The following is a 16,699-nucleotide window of genomic DNA, read 5'->3' as shown; positions in this document are numbered from 1 at the left end:
TAGCTACGTCCATGATATAAATACCAGGTGGTTCTGTTGAATTGAACCGAAATAAGAAGCGCTGTGCTTGCTTATCTGAGTCCCTGATGCGCAACTGGTGGTACATTTCGCGTATATCGCCACTAATTGCTACCGGTCGTTCGCGAAACTTGCTGATAACCGATGGTAGAGACGTAAGGAGGTCTGGGCCTTTCAATAGTTTGGAATTTAGGGAAACACCTCCGACAGTCGCTGCAGCATCCCATACCAGGCGCACTTTATTTGGCTTTTTCGGGTTAAGAACCACATTTAGCGGAAGGTACCAAATGTTAGAGCTGCACACACCATCCAATTCATCTCTAGTTGCAAGGTGTGCGTACCCCTTTTGAATGTATGCATTGATCTGTTGATGAACTTCAATTTGGAGTCTAGGTTCCTTGGAGAGTCGTCGCTCGAGTGCCATCATCCGTTTCAACGCCATCGGGTAGCTGTCTGGAAAAGTTACGTTGTCGTGTTTCCATATCAACCCCGTTTCAAACCGGTCTCCAACGCGTTTAGTCGTTTTTTTCCAAAATTGTTCTGGCTCGCACGACTTCTTCAGTTTCTGGTATTGCCTCGGTTTGATCATACGGATCCTCCAGGGTGTAATGCGCTCTAAGCAGATCGTGCAGGTGTTGATTTGTTATCGGCTCTATCGAGTGGTAGTGCACGTACGCTCTCGGTGAACTCCGCTGTAGATTTGGGCCGTAAATGCACCACCCCAATAGTGAACGTACTGCTATGGGCTCACCGATATCTCCAACCTTGGATTCTAGAGGGGCGAAAAGATGCAGATTATCTAAGCCGATCAATATGCGGGGAATTTCCACGCCGTTATCGGTAATTGGTAGTCCGTCTAGATGACGATATCGGTCGACCATCTCCTTGAAGTTTACTTCCTGTGTTGGCAGAACTAATTCATTCACAGTGCGTGCCTCCTTCAGATCATACCGTTTCGAAGAATCGCGCCCTGAGATTTGAAGATCGATTCTCCGTGACCCTTCTTCGTACCGCTTCATATTTGCTGTCCAAATGACTTCCAACGGCTCTGGAATACCGTCTGCATTCAGTTTATCGGCGATCGAGTCTTCGACCAGTGTAGTTGACGCGCCTTCGTCGAGGAATGCTGATGTTTGTACAGCACGACCTTTGCAGTATAGCGTAATAGGAACGATACGAAATATCACCGACCGAAACGACTGGAAATGCGTATTGCTTTGAACTACAGAAAGTTGGATGCTTTCTACCGCGCGATGTAGTAGAGAATGGTACAGTTTGTTACAACTTTCCACGTTACAGCGGCCTTTAAATGTGCATTTCGCTTTACCATGGTCATTTAGACACAACTGGCAAAGTTTGAATTTGTCGACGATTTTCAAACGTTCAACGTTGCTCAGCTTGGCAAAGTCATCGCAATATCGCACCTTGTGGTCGTTTCGCTTACAGACGACGCACGGCTTTCTCGGTTTCGGTAGCGTTTCCGAATACGATCCACCAGACCGGCTCGAAGTATTGTGCGTATTGACGAACTCCTTCTTCTTCGGCTTATTCTTCCACGGTTGTCCAGTCACTCCTTGTTCCGCTCCTGTGAAGTCGGCTACCTCCGACACCTCCGACACTATCTCGTTGATGAAATCGGTAAAGTTCCTCAACGGTGTTCCTAGCTTACCGCGTTTGAACCGGACCCAGTCTAATTTATATTCTGGTGGTAACTTATTAACGAGCTCCTGCACGAGCATTGGATTACTCAAGTGATCGTGCAAACCGGCTGCCTCGAGATGGTCACACAGCTGTTTAACTGTGATTCCGAAGTACAGAAACGTCTCAAGTCGATCCATTCGTGGAGCTTGCGCCTGTCGCACTTTCGTTACCAGAGTTTTCAGTAACTTTTCTGGGTTACCGAACAGTTTTCGCAGATCATCTATTACTTCTGGAACTGAATCTGGTATCAGGAGGCGACTCTGCACTGCTTCCTTCGCAAGTCCCTGTAGACTGTCTTGTAGTCTTTTCAAATTGTCCGTGTTCGTAAAGCCGCACGCTGCCGTGGTATACTCGTAACAACTTATGAAAAGCGGCCAAACCTCAGGTTCCCCACGAAATACTGGTAGATGCTTGGATACTGCTTGCCTAGCCGCCAACTGTTCCGGCGTAGGTCCTCGATTTGCAAATCTGCCTTGAACATTACCTCCTGGTCTTCTGCGGCTCATAATGTTTCTGATGACGTCTTCTTCTTCTGCGGTCAGGTCCGATCGTTGCAGTAGTTCACGCCATTCCCGTGATGCATTATCTGCTGCCAATTGATTTGGCAGTGGATGTTCAATGAAGTTGGGAGCTTGCTTCAACCACGGCTCGTTTAGCATCGTGGGTTCTGGAAATTGTTCCGGCTGCGGACGTTCGACGAAACTTGCAGCTTGTTTCGACCCCGGCTCATTTGGCATCGCAATGCCTTGAAATTGATTCGGCAGCGAACGTTTGATGAAACTGCCAGCATGTTTCAACCCCGACTCGTTCTGCATCGTGGGTCCCGGAAATTCCAGGTGTTGGCTTTGCTTTCTGATACCACCTAACTGGCTGACATGTGAGCTTTGGAAACCTATTTCATGCGGTCCGTCTTTCTTCGGATATGCTCCTCGGGGATCTTCTTTGGTTGTTTGCAACCAACTTTTCGCCTTTTCCGTTCCATTCGCTCCATCTTCATCATCATCTGAGTCGTCGGGTTCTTCGTAACGCTGAGAGAGGTCCAATTTGAGTTGTTGAAACCGGTTGCGAAGATCCTGGCGGCGTTGAAGAAATTCTTGCTCATCTCGTAGCTGTTGTTCCAGGATTTCTTGTTCCTGTGCCAGCTCTTTCTCCATCATTTGCCTCTTCTGCAAACGCTTTCGCTCCAGAATTTCCCGCTCCATCTGCAAACGCTTTTCATGCAGAACCTTTTCCTCGTCGAGATGTTTTGTTTTCGCACTTCTTGCTTGCTGCAACTGCGCCAGTGACTCCTCAAAACTAGCTACAATAGCATCTACTTTTCCGGAATCGGATCCGGTATCGCTCTTATTGCTACCCTTCTTACCAGTCTTCTTGGAGGTAACCTTCTTGGTGTTCTTCGGCACCTGCAGGGTGTACGTACACTTCGGGCACACCCACTGTGACTCCTTCACGGCTTCGGTGACGCCCGCACAACTATAGTGAGTCCAGAGGTTGCAGTTGTCACATTGGACCATGTCGTCTACGCTATCGTGATCCTCGCAAAGCGTACAGTTGCGATCGCCGCTTCCCGGTGTTTCGTTTTCCTCCGGCATTTTGAGGTTATCCGAGAGTTGTTCTACAAGACTGCTCTGAGGACCGTTTGTAGTTCTATCCGAACAGAAGGATTTTCATTAAAACTGAAAAATACAGATGAAAATCGTATGAAATTTAATGCTAACTATAAAACGATATCTCCGATGCATTTTAAATAAAAGATCATTGATGTAAAGAATAATTCATCTTTCACTTTTTTCAATTCTCGGGGGCCCTCTCAATCGGGGGCCCGGGGCATTTGCCCCTTCGGCACCCCCCCAAATGCGGGCCAGACTATAGGCGCAAGGGAGCCCCAATTTTAAGCAAAACTAATTATTTCGATCATTTTTTGAACAAAATCAAGCTATGTGTCAACAATACTTAGATAAATAACTCCTGACCTTCATGGCAAAACATATTTTGAAAAGATTTATAGTTAAACGGCCGTAAAAAGCCACTAGTGTGACTATAGGGGACTGTCCACTAAGGGAACAATGACCCTACTTAGTTTCATACAATTTATGCAGCATGTTGAATTATTGGATATAGACATATCCGAAATTCAATGCTAAATTATTAGGTACCTGAATTACAGAAGGGTTCAATATTTTGAACAGTCTTATGGCTTCCAAAGTGATGTTCGGTGATATAAACTTATATTTAAAGATTTCCTTCAAAATTATGCCTTTCATTTTTTTAACAAGAAATTTATAATCTAGCATTGTTTCAACTTTGACAAACAAGTCATCAAATAGCACATCAATTGATTATCCATCGTTGATGGGGCAGAAGCCAATCACTTTCAATTTCATTACCAACACTGCCCGGCAAAAAAAAAAACACTCTGGCGATGAAAACAAAGAATCCACTAGCTTGGGGGCCCAGACAGCCGTAGCGGTAAACGCGCAGCTATTCAGCAAGACCAAGCTGAGGGTCGTGGGTTCGAATCCCATCGGTCGAGGGTCTTTTCGGGTTGGAAATTTTCTCGACTTCCCAGGGCATAGAGTATCTTTGTACTTGCCACACGATATACGCATGCAAAAAATGGTCATTGGCATAGTAAGCTCGCAGTTAATAACTGTGGAAGTGCTCATAAGAACACTAAGCTGAGAAGCAGGCTCTATCCCAGTGGGGACGTAACGCCAGAAAGAAGAAGAGCTTGGGCTTCCGAAGCGCTGATATCTAGAAACTTTTAATAGTCCTAAAATGAAAACTCGTTTATCGAGTATATTGTAAGCTTAATTCAATGAAATATGATAAAAACAATTTAAATTGTTTAAGCATTTTGGTGATCACCCATTTATTTAACATTTTCCACTGAATCAAGTAGTGCCATGAGCATAACGTCTTGATGATTTTATTAATGTGAAATTAATTATCTGATACCACCGCACATTCCACACTGCTCGATTGTTTACGAGGATTATGATGACAGATGAACGATGTGTTGATTTATGAATATGCATGGGGGAGCATTTATTTTTTATTCACGAACGCAAGACTACTGGAGCACAATAGCTGTGGAGCGATGATAAATTCAGTGAGCTTCTGAAACTGGCTCATTTGCATCCGAGAGTGTACAGCAGTAGCCCATTCGGTAGTTTTACCGACCAAGCAACAAGTTGCTGCTGCCACTACTAGCTGGACTCGAATAGTCACCAAGCATAACCGTTTGCCATACGTTTAGTTCTTTTCCGAGCATTAATTTGTTGAATGTTTACGGTCCAGCTGTTCGGATGTCTAGTAAGCCTCGGAGCAATAAATTAACTCAAATTATCGAGAAACTTATAACCCCTCACTTGCAGGGAATGACGCCTAATGGCACCCATTAAAATAGTCTAATTAAATGATCTCCGAGTAACAGTATACTAGCAATAATCATCCCGTGCTCGGTGTCCACCCGTAAGTACCGGACATGGCATGAGATTTGTTGCTAAACTACTAGTTGATACAAAGAAGGACGAATTAACTTTCAGTAATTAGCAAAAAGGTATTTTGCAGAACGAAATAAGCCGTGATAATCAAGCACCTTTACCGTTTTGGGTAGGAACAGTCCTTAGCAGAAAAAAAAACTCCGGACAATCCAAGGGAGATGGTTTTTATGTTTATCTCCAATCTCTTTCGGTCGTCGACGTCGTCATCAGTGAAAGAGCTTGCCCGTTTCGCTTTGCAGTGTTCGCTTTCCTGCAGTCGCAAAAGTGCGCCATATAATTAAACCTGGATCACGGGGCAGGATTAAAAGGCAATATCAAAGTCTGTGGCAATTTCTCCTACTCTCGTCCGAATCTCCGGGAAGGTAGCCATTGGTTGTCAGTGCCATTTTGGAGGGATTGAGTCTGGAAGTTTTAACAAGTGGACACCAATTTGCTTCCAAATTGGTGACATCGGGAAGTCTAGGTTGGTTAATGGTTCCAGGGATATTGGACTTAAGCCCTAGGACAAACTATGTTCACTTATCTTGACTATTCATGTTGATGTTTTTATAACATTTTATATAATGCACGGCAACTTTCATACTATTTATGTCTCATTCAAAATAAAATTACGGGACTACATGCTTTTGAAATTATTAATCTTTGGAATGAAGCTGATAAAATTTATGTTCGACTCTTAACCTCATAGTTTATTGAATTTTATTCCCATGGATAATTAATGGTAGTGTGTCAAAGAAGATGTTCATCACATTTCGATGACTCGTGGTCAAATCTTTCTTCTTAAAAAAAATCAGTGATCCTTAAACAGTTGCAACCGGCTGAAGAAAGTGGTCACTAATTCACTTGCGGAGTTTACATAAATTTACCTACATTTGTAAGTAATCAAGTAAAACTTCAGGTTATTTATACAGTAGTTTGTCGATCAGATCACGGTTCAGTTTTAACGTGGTTTATTTTGTCACGCTCGATTTAAGCACGGTTTCCTTTTCGATTATATCACGCTATAACAGTTATTTGATTTTCATATTTTATACATTACATGACAATCCCATTCAATGCTTTCTGGTTTGATCCATATTATATGTGCATTTTATTCGATTCACTCGATTTCCGTAATGTATAAGTCAGATTTTTAAAGAACTAGTCTGTCAAAAAAAAACTATATAACAATAGTAACACTCACACATATATAACACTCAAATTTTGTGAATCCGTTTCATAATCTAGTAGTTATTGTAGTTAGTTCGAAAGTTCTTGTTGAATTCATATTCATGATTGTTATTCTGGTTTCAAGTGTAGTCTCGGGGCTGATAAACTTAGAGTCTTTAACCATCTGCTAGGTGAAATGGATTCAATTTCAGAAACTGTTGACAGTAACAAGAACATTGTACCGCGAATGCTTGAATTACCAGAACATATTACTCTAGCCCGACAAACAAGATGAACCTAGGGTTCAAATAGGTAGATCTTACGCCATAATGCACCACGAAAAGATGATCTACCCGTGTTACGGGTAATTTGGTAACTTACTTGACTGTATATGTATTCCAAACGCACTAGGACTAATCAGTAGTGTTTGATACTTTAATCACTGCACTGAATAGTGTGCGGTTTTTTAATTCTGTTGCATACTCCTGTGGGGATAAAGCCGGGGTTTTGTCTTTCAATTGTACAGGAACAATTGTGAAACGCTATTTACTGTAATAAAATTAAATCGGTGCTTTGTAACTTTTTTCAAATCTTCTAGTTTCAAGAATAATTCTAATTTTTTTAATAAGCTGTCACGTAACCAGAATTTACTTATTTACTGTGGTTGCTCTATTTTTTCAAACCGTAACTTGAGCAGATAAGAACGCATTTTGTACATTTTGACGTTCTTTGAAAATTAAGAACCGATTTATGAAAAAAGTTCTCCAAACACCTAGCGTTTTAATAAATGCAAACAAAATATTGTAAGGATGGTCAAACTTTTTTTTCTTCATAATTAAGCACCTCTACGATATATTGTCATTTGAGTTTTAATTATTCCATTATTTACGAGCGTGATTAAAAGACTATTCATATTCTGGAGATATCCTGAATTTTTTTGGAGGATCGACGCGTAGCTATTAACCACTTAAAAATCGCAAACTAAACTTTTCATGTGTTTTGAAATTCGATTTTCAAAATATGTTGATGGTAGTATGTAGTTTTCGAATGATGACCATTAATGTTTCGGGTGTCACTCTGTCCGCATAAAGTTTTAAAAAATTGTAGAACATAGAATCAGTGACATAAGTTAGTAACCTAATGCTGTTTTTCCATACAAAATGCCCAAGTTTTGTGTGTTGTATCTCAGCTTCTGGTAGTTCGAATTGGCTGAAATTTGGATGACAAACTACAAATAACTTGAAGTTTTGCCCGTGATGGAATTATTACATTGCATTCATTTTACATAGAGTTTCAGAGGGTTGTTCAAAGACAAAAGTAAGTAACCGAGAGACTTTTTGATTTAATTCGAAAACGGCAAGTCGTGGAAAGTTGGTGTGTTCTGCAAATTTGTGTGGCTTCTGAAACTGAACAGACCAACAACCAATAACTTACCGTTTTAGAATTAGATTACAAAGTCTCTCGGTTACTTTCTTTTGTCTTTGAAAAAACCTCTGAAACTCTATGTAAAATGACTACAATGTAATAATTTTGCTTACTGGCAAAACTTCAAGTCATTTGTAGTTTGTCATCCAAATTTCAGCCAATTCAAACTACCAGAAGCTGAGATACAGCACCCCAAACTTGGGCATTTTGTATGGAAAAACAATATTTGGTTACTAACTTATGGCACTGACTGTAATTTATAAAATATTTGATTTAATAGGATTATTAGTATTGCGTCTTCGTGTAATTTTGGGTCACGTTCAATTTTATAATATTCAGTGCTACCAGTGTTAATTTGTCTTGTATACAGTGGTATTCCGTTTTTGGCAACAAATTCGAAATTTTCAGTTGCCAAAAACGGAACCGTGCCAAAATCAAAACCCATTTTTTAAATTTTATTTTTCAACTATTGGTTTTTAAAACATTTTTTGAATGTTATTACATCATCCTTATGGAATCATATAGCATCGAGACTTCGGAATGATTAACTTCGAAGCATATATCCGTAGGATTGGAATATGCTATGAATCTAGATATCCCCGTAATATTAATTGTACCAAACGTTCTACATACTTTTAAACGCTTTAATGTCTTTGATGATTTTTATAAGCATTGTTAACACTGTTTGTATGTGTGGGTCTTGTAAAATCAATAATTGCATAAGTGACCTGTATTCAAGAACTGGACATTTCCTGTGAAAGAATACAAAACAAAAATATTACTGTATTCTCACAAAGACATACGCACAAATCAAAAGCGCTGAGTGTTACAAAACTGCATGAGTTCTTTAATTTCAACTACATCTCATCATGCATAAATGCGGCTCGTAGTTTAGTAGAATACACTAACAAACTTTTTATATTTTTTGTTTAAAATTAGTTTTATTTGAGCTTGATATATGATGAACCTAGCTTATGAAATGAACGGAAATTTATAAGATCCTGCTATGAAACCTCAAGAGCCTGATATGAATCTGCGGGTGCTCGAAAAGAAAATTTAGAATCACGCTAGGACTCTAAAGCACCTTGCTTGGAATTCAAAATATCCCGCCTAGGATTTCGTTGCAATATTCAAAATTCTCAAGTGCCCATTAAAAATTTTCAAAAGTTTATTATTTTTAGGCTGCCACTAGCACTTTCCAAATTCATCTGAAAATTTCTCCAGAAATACTCAAAAAAGAAATCCACATAATCCCGCTATGTATTCACAGAAAAGAAATCCTAAGAGTTCATTAGGAATCACCAGATTTCAGACATAATCCCCACCCAATAAGCAATTATACATTCTCAGGATCCCGTAAGAATTCCTCAGCGTCCGCTTCTGCAGACATTTTCAAGAATCCGTTGAAATTTCTGAGAAGTCCCCTAAACTTTATGATTATTTTTTTGAACCCGTTTCTTTGATTAAAATCTTGTTAAAATGTTGGATCGTCTGTTAACAATTCTAACGTCATACAGAATCTCTAACAAAGAGGGAAAGTAGCTCTAAATAGTTGACGCAGAGAGATCAATATACACACTTATACCATAGACAAAAAGTTTAAACAATTTCAATTGTATTTATCGCACGCTTCAATTATTTTATTGTAAATAAAGTGTAGTTTGAACTGCGTTCGATTTTTTTTTGCATTGTAGCAGTATTGGAATTCTTAAAAAAATAAAATACAATATAGTTAAATATGCACATTTTTATGGATTATTTGTTGACATTTCTGCATTTCACTAGAATCACTAGATAAAATTTATGACATTTTGTTTCATTTGTTTCTATTACTGCGGTGTTTTTACTAAAAAAATCTGAAGGAAAATGGTTTTTACAGTGTAGTGTATTACCCACCGGCAGACTCGAGTGGGCTGGTCACTCAGTATGCATGCCTAAGAAAAGAGTTTGTTCTCTAGTATCTCCAGTTTCTAGGTGAAGTTTAATGGCCTATTGAAACGTTGCAAATGCATGACCAATGACCATCCCGAAGTAAATAAGCGCGTACGCGAGAGCCTTTAATGCTTGGGATTTGGGCGATATCAACGAAAATGGAGCTCTGGAATGTAGTCCTTGTGGAGTTGACCTGCTATTCAAATGATCAATGCAACAGATACACTAATATTTACAAGAAATTACAAATTTTGATGGTATTCAAAAATGTTTCCAAAACCGGATCCATTTTGTTGCCAAAATCGGGGGGTGCCAAAAACCGATCAAGCCAAAAACGGAATCCCACTGTACTATCAAAGAATCTTTAAACAATTACTATTAGATTGGCAATGTGCTAAGAAATTCTATAGACATTTAAGTTTTACTTCAACCTCGTTGATTGACTTACAAGTGTCATCAATCACCAAGGACTCCCGAGCTTCCATAAAGCAATTACGGGTTATCCATAAACCACCCTACCCAAATTTTGAGTTTTACAATCCCATCTCACCAAATCGGGTTTCTATGTTCATATTTGTAACCAAGTAAGTAAGTAACCAAGAGATTTTTTTATTCAATTCAAAAAAGCTTCTGAAAATGTATAACTTTGCCGAACAAACCAATAATCAGAAACATACCAATTCTAAATTAAATGAAAATCTCATAATCACTTAAACAACCCATTTGAAACTCTTTTGTAAAATTGATGCAATGTAACGAATTTCTAGCAAGAAAATTTTCAGGTTACTTGTAGTTCGTCATTAAAATTTCAGCCAATTTGGACCAGCAGAACCTGAGATATAGAGCCCCAAACTTAAGCTGTTTCTGATTGTACGTCAAATTGAAAAAAATAGGATTTTTTTTCTTTTCAGGATACTATTTCATTCGCTAAACAAACTCTTGAGCAGCTTTCGTAAAATATCTTGAATTTTTCAAAACCAGCAAGACAATGTTTCCCCATTTTTTAAATAGTCGTCTGATAAAGTACTTAGCGTACCTGCACACCTGTTCTTACACAGTTAAAAATAATGAAGATTACACGTCATGTAAACTTCATTTATGCGATGTAAACATGACGTCATGTAAATTTAAGTCTGAAATCATGTAAAAATGTGTTATATGTCATGTAATCACACAGAATCCTGATGGGTTACATGACATATAATTGAAGTTTACATGACATACCATGTAAATATCCATGATTTTCCACGCTCCAATTATGTGCATCATATGTCTCAGAAATTTACGCGTTTCGTTCGAACTGTGTAGTTTCTTGTCCAGTAACTCCTATCCCTACCTCCCCGCGGTGCCGCCAAGCCAAAACGTCGAAACAACAAAACATGGAAGGGACAAAACGTCGAAAATACAAAACGTTAAAATGAAAACAAAAAAATTATAAGTATGTCAAACAAAACGTCGATTTATTCGAATAGTAAAAAAAAACAAGAAAAATTATAAAAATGTAGCGTAGAGTTCAAATACTAAACAATGTTTTGAACAGGCGACAAATATATCGTTTAAGAAAATTATCATCGTGATAGCGTAATATTTTGCGACTCTTGGATGAGATAATAAATAAAATAAATTGAAAATAGGAAAAACTTGTCAAAAGTGCTTGATTGAAAAATATATCAGATTATAAAATAATTTTTAGAGTCTCTCAACAAAGTACTTGTAGTCAAATAATGAGAGGGGATGCGAGGGGTGTGTTTTGAAATAAAGCCATCATTTGATACTTGCATCCTTCTTACTTCCAGGTTCATAATATTGGGCGTTCATATGATGTGACTATATACATTCTCTATGCTAAAATTATCTATGCTGTCAAAAGTATAGAAGTATATTCAGTAGAACATATTATAAAACTTTCAAGATATTCTGATGAAGGATTTCTGTTTCCAACAAGCAAAATAATAATTTATTTTTATATGGTTTCTATTCGATAGAAGAATGAGTATATTTAAAAAGAATAAAGAATTCATTATATGTCAAAAAATCAGTTATATTTTTTTAAATTAACGTCCCTCATTTGTAGAATGAATGAGTGTATTTTGAAAGAATAAATAATTCACTATTTATCAATAAGTAGTCAAACCAGTAGCAAATCCAATTACTCTTTTAACAACTGCTGCATCATTTTTTAAGAATACATTGAATTGAAATATAAAATAAGATAACTGAAAACAAATTAAGCGAATGGGTAATACTTACGCTTCAAATATTCAAAATGTGTGGAGTACCAACATTCTAAATCTTCTAGCTGTAAAAAATTCGGTTCACTCACGAGAAGTATCTGGGGTCATACATACCCGGGTCAAAACTGAAAGAAACTGAAATGAATTAATTTTCCTAATTACTTCGAGAACACCTTTAAACAGCAACAAACGGGACAAACCATTTGTCGGATATTGTAACATGTTGCGTTTAACGTAAATCGGAACACATCCACGGCATTTATTTTTGCCGATACCATGTCAGAAAAACTTCCTGATCAAGAATACCAGGAGTCGAATCTTGGAGTTAAAGCTTAAAAATCCTCCAAAAATAATTACTTCGGTTTGCGAACATTTGATCGTCAGCATAGGGTAGATGTACCAATAGTGGAGGTACTAAGCACTATAGAACTTCATTTAATCGCATAAATTCAAGAAGCGCAATTAATGTACATGTTAATGTTGTAACAGGAAGTAACGACCATTGAGTTGATGGGAAAAATGATTTCATCGCAGTAAACCTCGGCATGTCAGTGAAAAATAATACCTCCACTATTGGTACACCGTTCCTTTAGTTGCGGTATATTTTTAATTTGTGTTCCTATAGTTGCGGTATCCGTGGTTTTCTTATGGGATCCTCCACTATAGGAACACTTTAACGCAACTATTGGTACAAGTAAGACAAGTTTTAGCAATTTTTGTGCTATTTCATCAGTTTTAAAGCAATTTGAACGCTCTTCTCAACTATTCCGTGTATCAACAAGCCAATACATCGATTGGCAGTGCCGGTTCTGTGACTAGTGTAATAAAATCAGTGAAAATGGCACTACCGCAACTATAGGAACACCCACAACTAAGGGAACATTTACCCTACATGCAGAATGATGCATTATTCGCGGAGCGTAGCTTGTTATGATAACTTGACGACAAAATGTTAAGCGTTGTTGCTATGAGAGCAGGATAAAGAACAACCGCAATGCATCATGGGTTTTGTCATGATCACTAGATTTCCATCTTTGCTCAGAACCTTTATTCAGCGGGATGGGCATATGGAGCTCAGTACTGTTTTGATTTGTATGAGACTTTGACGTTCACTGGCCTTGTCATTTAAAAATTTTATGGAAGAGTGAATGAAAGCGAATGATTATTTTGCAGAGCCCTATGGAGTGTTTTCATATAACAGTTTGTTCCAGTTTTCGGAGCTATTTGTTAGGGAATGTTTGCAAGCAGAGCTTGAATTATTTAATTAACAACAACTGGATGTTGATGAAGAGCAAGAAAAATAATAAATTTATTGCAGCGATAGAGCACTTTTCTTTTAAGAACGCGTATTATATCCGTTTACCTTATTTCGATGGATTCCCATAATTTTGAGTACAAATTCCTATTTTATACAGGCATATCAATGTTTACTTGCACTTGAAGCACAAAATAATGATGATTAGTTTTTGTACAAGCACATCTCAAGGATCATCCCAGATAATCATCATTCGAATCTCGTCCGTTTCAAAAGTGTTTCACGCATTAACGAAGCAATCTCTCTACACCAAAGCGCAACAAGCTGCAGCTGACTGCCAACATCGTATAAGTGCATAATCATTTGAACATATGAGCTATTTCCTGTGTGACACCATCCATCCCCGAACGCAGCTTCCCCTTTCACAGTGGCATTTGCCGAAACGTGTTAGAAGGATCACCATAAATAATCTCTACAAACGAGTTGCTTCTGCTGCCTGGCTCCAGTAGTGGAACACTTTTGGGTGCATTTTTCCTCTTTACTCCCAAAGCACTGGCCCTGCACATTGCTCACTCACACCCTCGCCTTCATTAGACCTCGGTGCACCGCTTAGCCAACTGTCAGCCAAGCCTTGGCCCCGACAAGTCCAAGTTTTTTTTTTTTTGAGAACCACACATGGAAAGTGCATTCACTTGGGTACTGCTTGAGCCGAAACTGACAAGAACTAAGCGGAAAAGTTGCTCCGAATGAAAATGCTACTGCAACTCTGCTATTGGGTACTAAAACTTGAAATGACTCTTATACCACTTAGTTAGTGCTTATAGGACTCGTTTCATTTCCTTTCATGTGAAAGTAGGTTCCTTTTGCTTCTCGGTATCTGTCCGTTGACAAATTTTCAACAAATTTATGTTTGGTGTCAAACGCCCGGTGCACTATCAGACAAATGAGAACACCATATGCTGCGTCGCTACGGGATGAAATACGATCTCTGGATAAGCCACGGCAAACAGGAGATGAATGATTTGTTTTGTTTTTAACTTTTTTCTAAGGTTTGAGTTTGGTCGAAATGTTCCAAATCAATTAGTTAAATGGTTTAACAATTTTCTATTCTGTATTTTAACAATAGCTAACTTATTTTGAAAATGGGAGTGATCTCATGTTTCATTTATCTGTCTATTCCTATCGGCTATGATCTTAAACGCTTGTGACCCACAAACCTTTTGATAAACTTCAATCCTTTTAACACGCTTGAAAGAATCTGTTTTTGAAGATCGTTTCTTTTCTAGGAACAGCTCACGATTTAAAACTGTCGGTGAAACAGTGCATCCTGGGGCACCCTCACAAAAGATCTTTTGTAAAACTAAGGCAGAACAAAAACTCCTATTCTTTTATTAGACTCACACTCTCCTTTGGCAAAAAAGGATACCGAGTGCACACCCGAAAGCCAAAAAATCTGCAAAGAAGAAAGGCGCAAAAGAATGACATGAGAACTAATCCCATTAAGTGCGCTTTCCGATTCGGGTACCCTTCCTACGCTACGCGACCATTGGAGGCCCAGAACCAGCTCGGCCGCATGCAGCATCCTAAGTCTTCTAAACACCGTAACAAATGCCATCACGTATCGGGACGAAGGCGAGGGTCCATCACCAAGGATGCTGTAGAGTGAATAAGTAAGTCAATCAGAGGTATGTCAAGGCTCAAAGATACGGAAGGAAAAATACGACGTTTTAAAGTAAAAAATCAATTTATCAAATTATCGTCATTGGAGGTGAAGATGCATCGAGTTCCCATTTCAAAGTTTCTAGAGCAAACATTTTCGTCGCACTAAATTTCCTGTGGAATACGTAGTGTGCATAGAGGAAATCTTAGCATTTTAAACAATAATTTATTTATTAAAATTTAAGCGTTCACTTTGCTATTTTGAATCTAAGTTGTGTTGTGTGTGGCTGGGTATTCCCACAAGATTTCTTAAAGTATATCCACCGGATTCCCACATAATTGCCATTCTAATTTCCTATGGATGCTAATAAAAACCACACGGGATTCCCGTGTAATTCCTAAAGCTGTCGTACAAAGTTCCCAGAGAATTCTTACATGACTCTTATGGAATTTTCACATGATTCCTGAAGTATTTCCTCGGTATTCTTTCAGGAACACTATTTGTTTGACACAGAACTCTCACAGGATATCCTCTGAAGTCATACCGGATGATAAGCTTTCCTTAGCCGAATGGTTAGACAAAGCAATGCTGAAGATATCTGGGTTCGATTCTCGGTCGGTCCAGGATATTTTCGTAAAGGAAATTTCCTTGACTTTCCTGTGCCTAAAGTATCATCGTACCTGCCACACGATATACGAATGCGAAAATGGCAACTTTGGCTAAGAAAGCCCTTATTTAATAACACGGCAGAACACGTTTTTGTCTCCAGCATCAAAATACCTCTATTTACTTAATTAAGGGTTGCTGAATCCATTGCCGTTTACAGAAATATCATAGCACGTCTAGTTTTTGAGATATTGACTGTTGAAAATGCAAAAAATGACTATTTCAGCCAACTTGCATGCAAGTTTGCCAGCTTGTAAGGCGATTTATTTGCTTAATTTGCCACAGAATTCAAACTTTATGTATATAACAATACTTATCATCAAAGTTTATAATATTTTTGATGCGGAAAATTTATTTTTTGATGGTTTAGAAAAGTATTGTATTTTGCCATATAAGAGAAACGAAGAATTTTATATGGAGACTGCACCATGTTGAAAAAGATCGGTTTAATCTAAATATAATCGTAAAATTTCAACAAAAATATATCCCAAACAAAAGTTTAAGTCCTCTTTTGCTTGCTTGGTGGATAAGATAACAAAAAGTTTGATGAAATATACTTAAAATTTTAGGTAAACATCAATAAAACCAATGTTTTACACAACTTTGGCGACCTGTAGCAAAAAATTGTGACGTGCTGGGAAATTTCTAAGAACGGCATCATATTAAGCAACCCCAAATCTACCAGAGAAACATAATTTGATCCTTGAGACACGCAAAAACGTCATTTTTGTTGCGCTGTGTAACTGGTTAAGTGCCCATTGAACTCTAAGCTGATAAGTAAGCTTTGTCCCAGTGAGGCCGTATGTCCACAACATATACACAGTATTTCAACAAAAATGTCACAGCATTTCAACAGCATTGACACTGACAAGCAAGTATTTGGCTCGCTAATGGTGGATTGTTGATTTACGCTGATGACATGAAGCTATTTTTAGTAGTCAGAACTGAAGCCGACTGCAGAGAACTTCAAGAACTTTTCGATATCTTGGCACGTTGGTGTTCCTAAACTTCCTCCAATTCTGTACGATTACAGTATAAATGGACAGAAACTGGAACGCGTTGCAGCTTGGGGTGTTGTTAGACTTCCAATTGACGTTTAAATTGCATTATTCCGCCATCGTGAATAACGCAAACCGCCAGTTGGGGTTTGTCT

Source organism: Aedes aegypti, chromosome 3 (genome assembly GCF_002204515.2).
Source record: "Aedes aegypti strain LVP_AGWG chromosome 3, AaegL5.0 Primary Assembly, whole genome shotgun sequence".
Classification (NCBI taxonomy): domain Eukaryota; kingdom Metazoa; phylum Arthropoda; class Insecta; order Diptera; family Culicidae; genus Aedes; species Aedes aegypti.
This window is presented reverse-complemented; position numbering follows the sequence as displayed.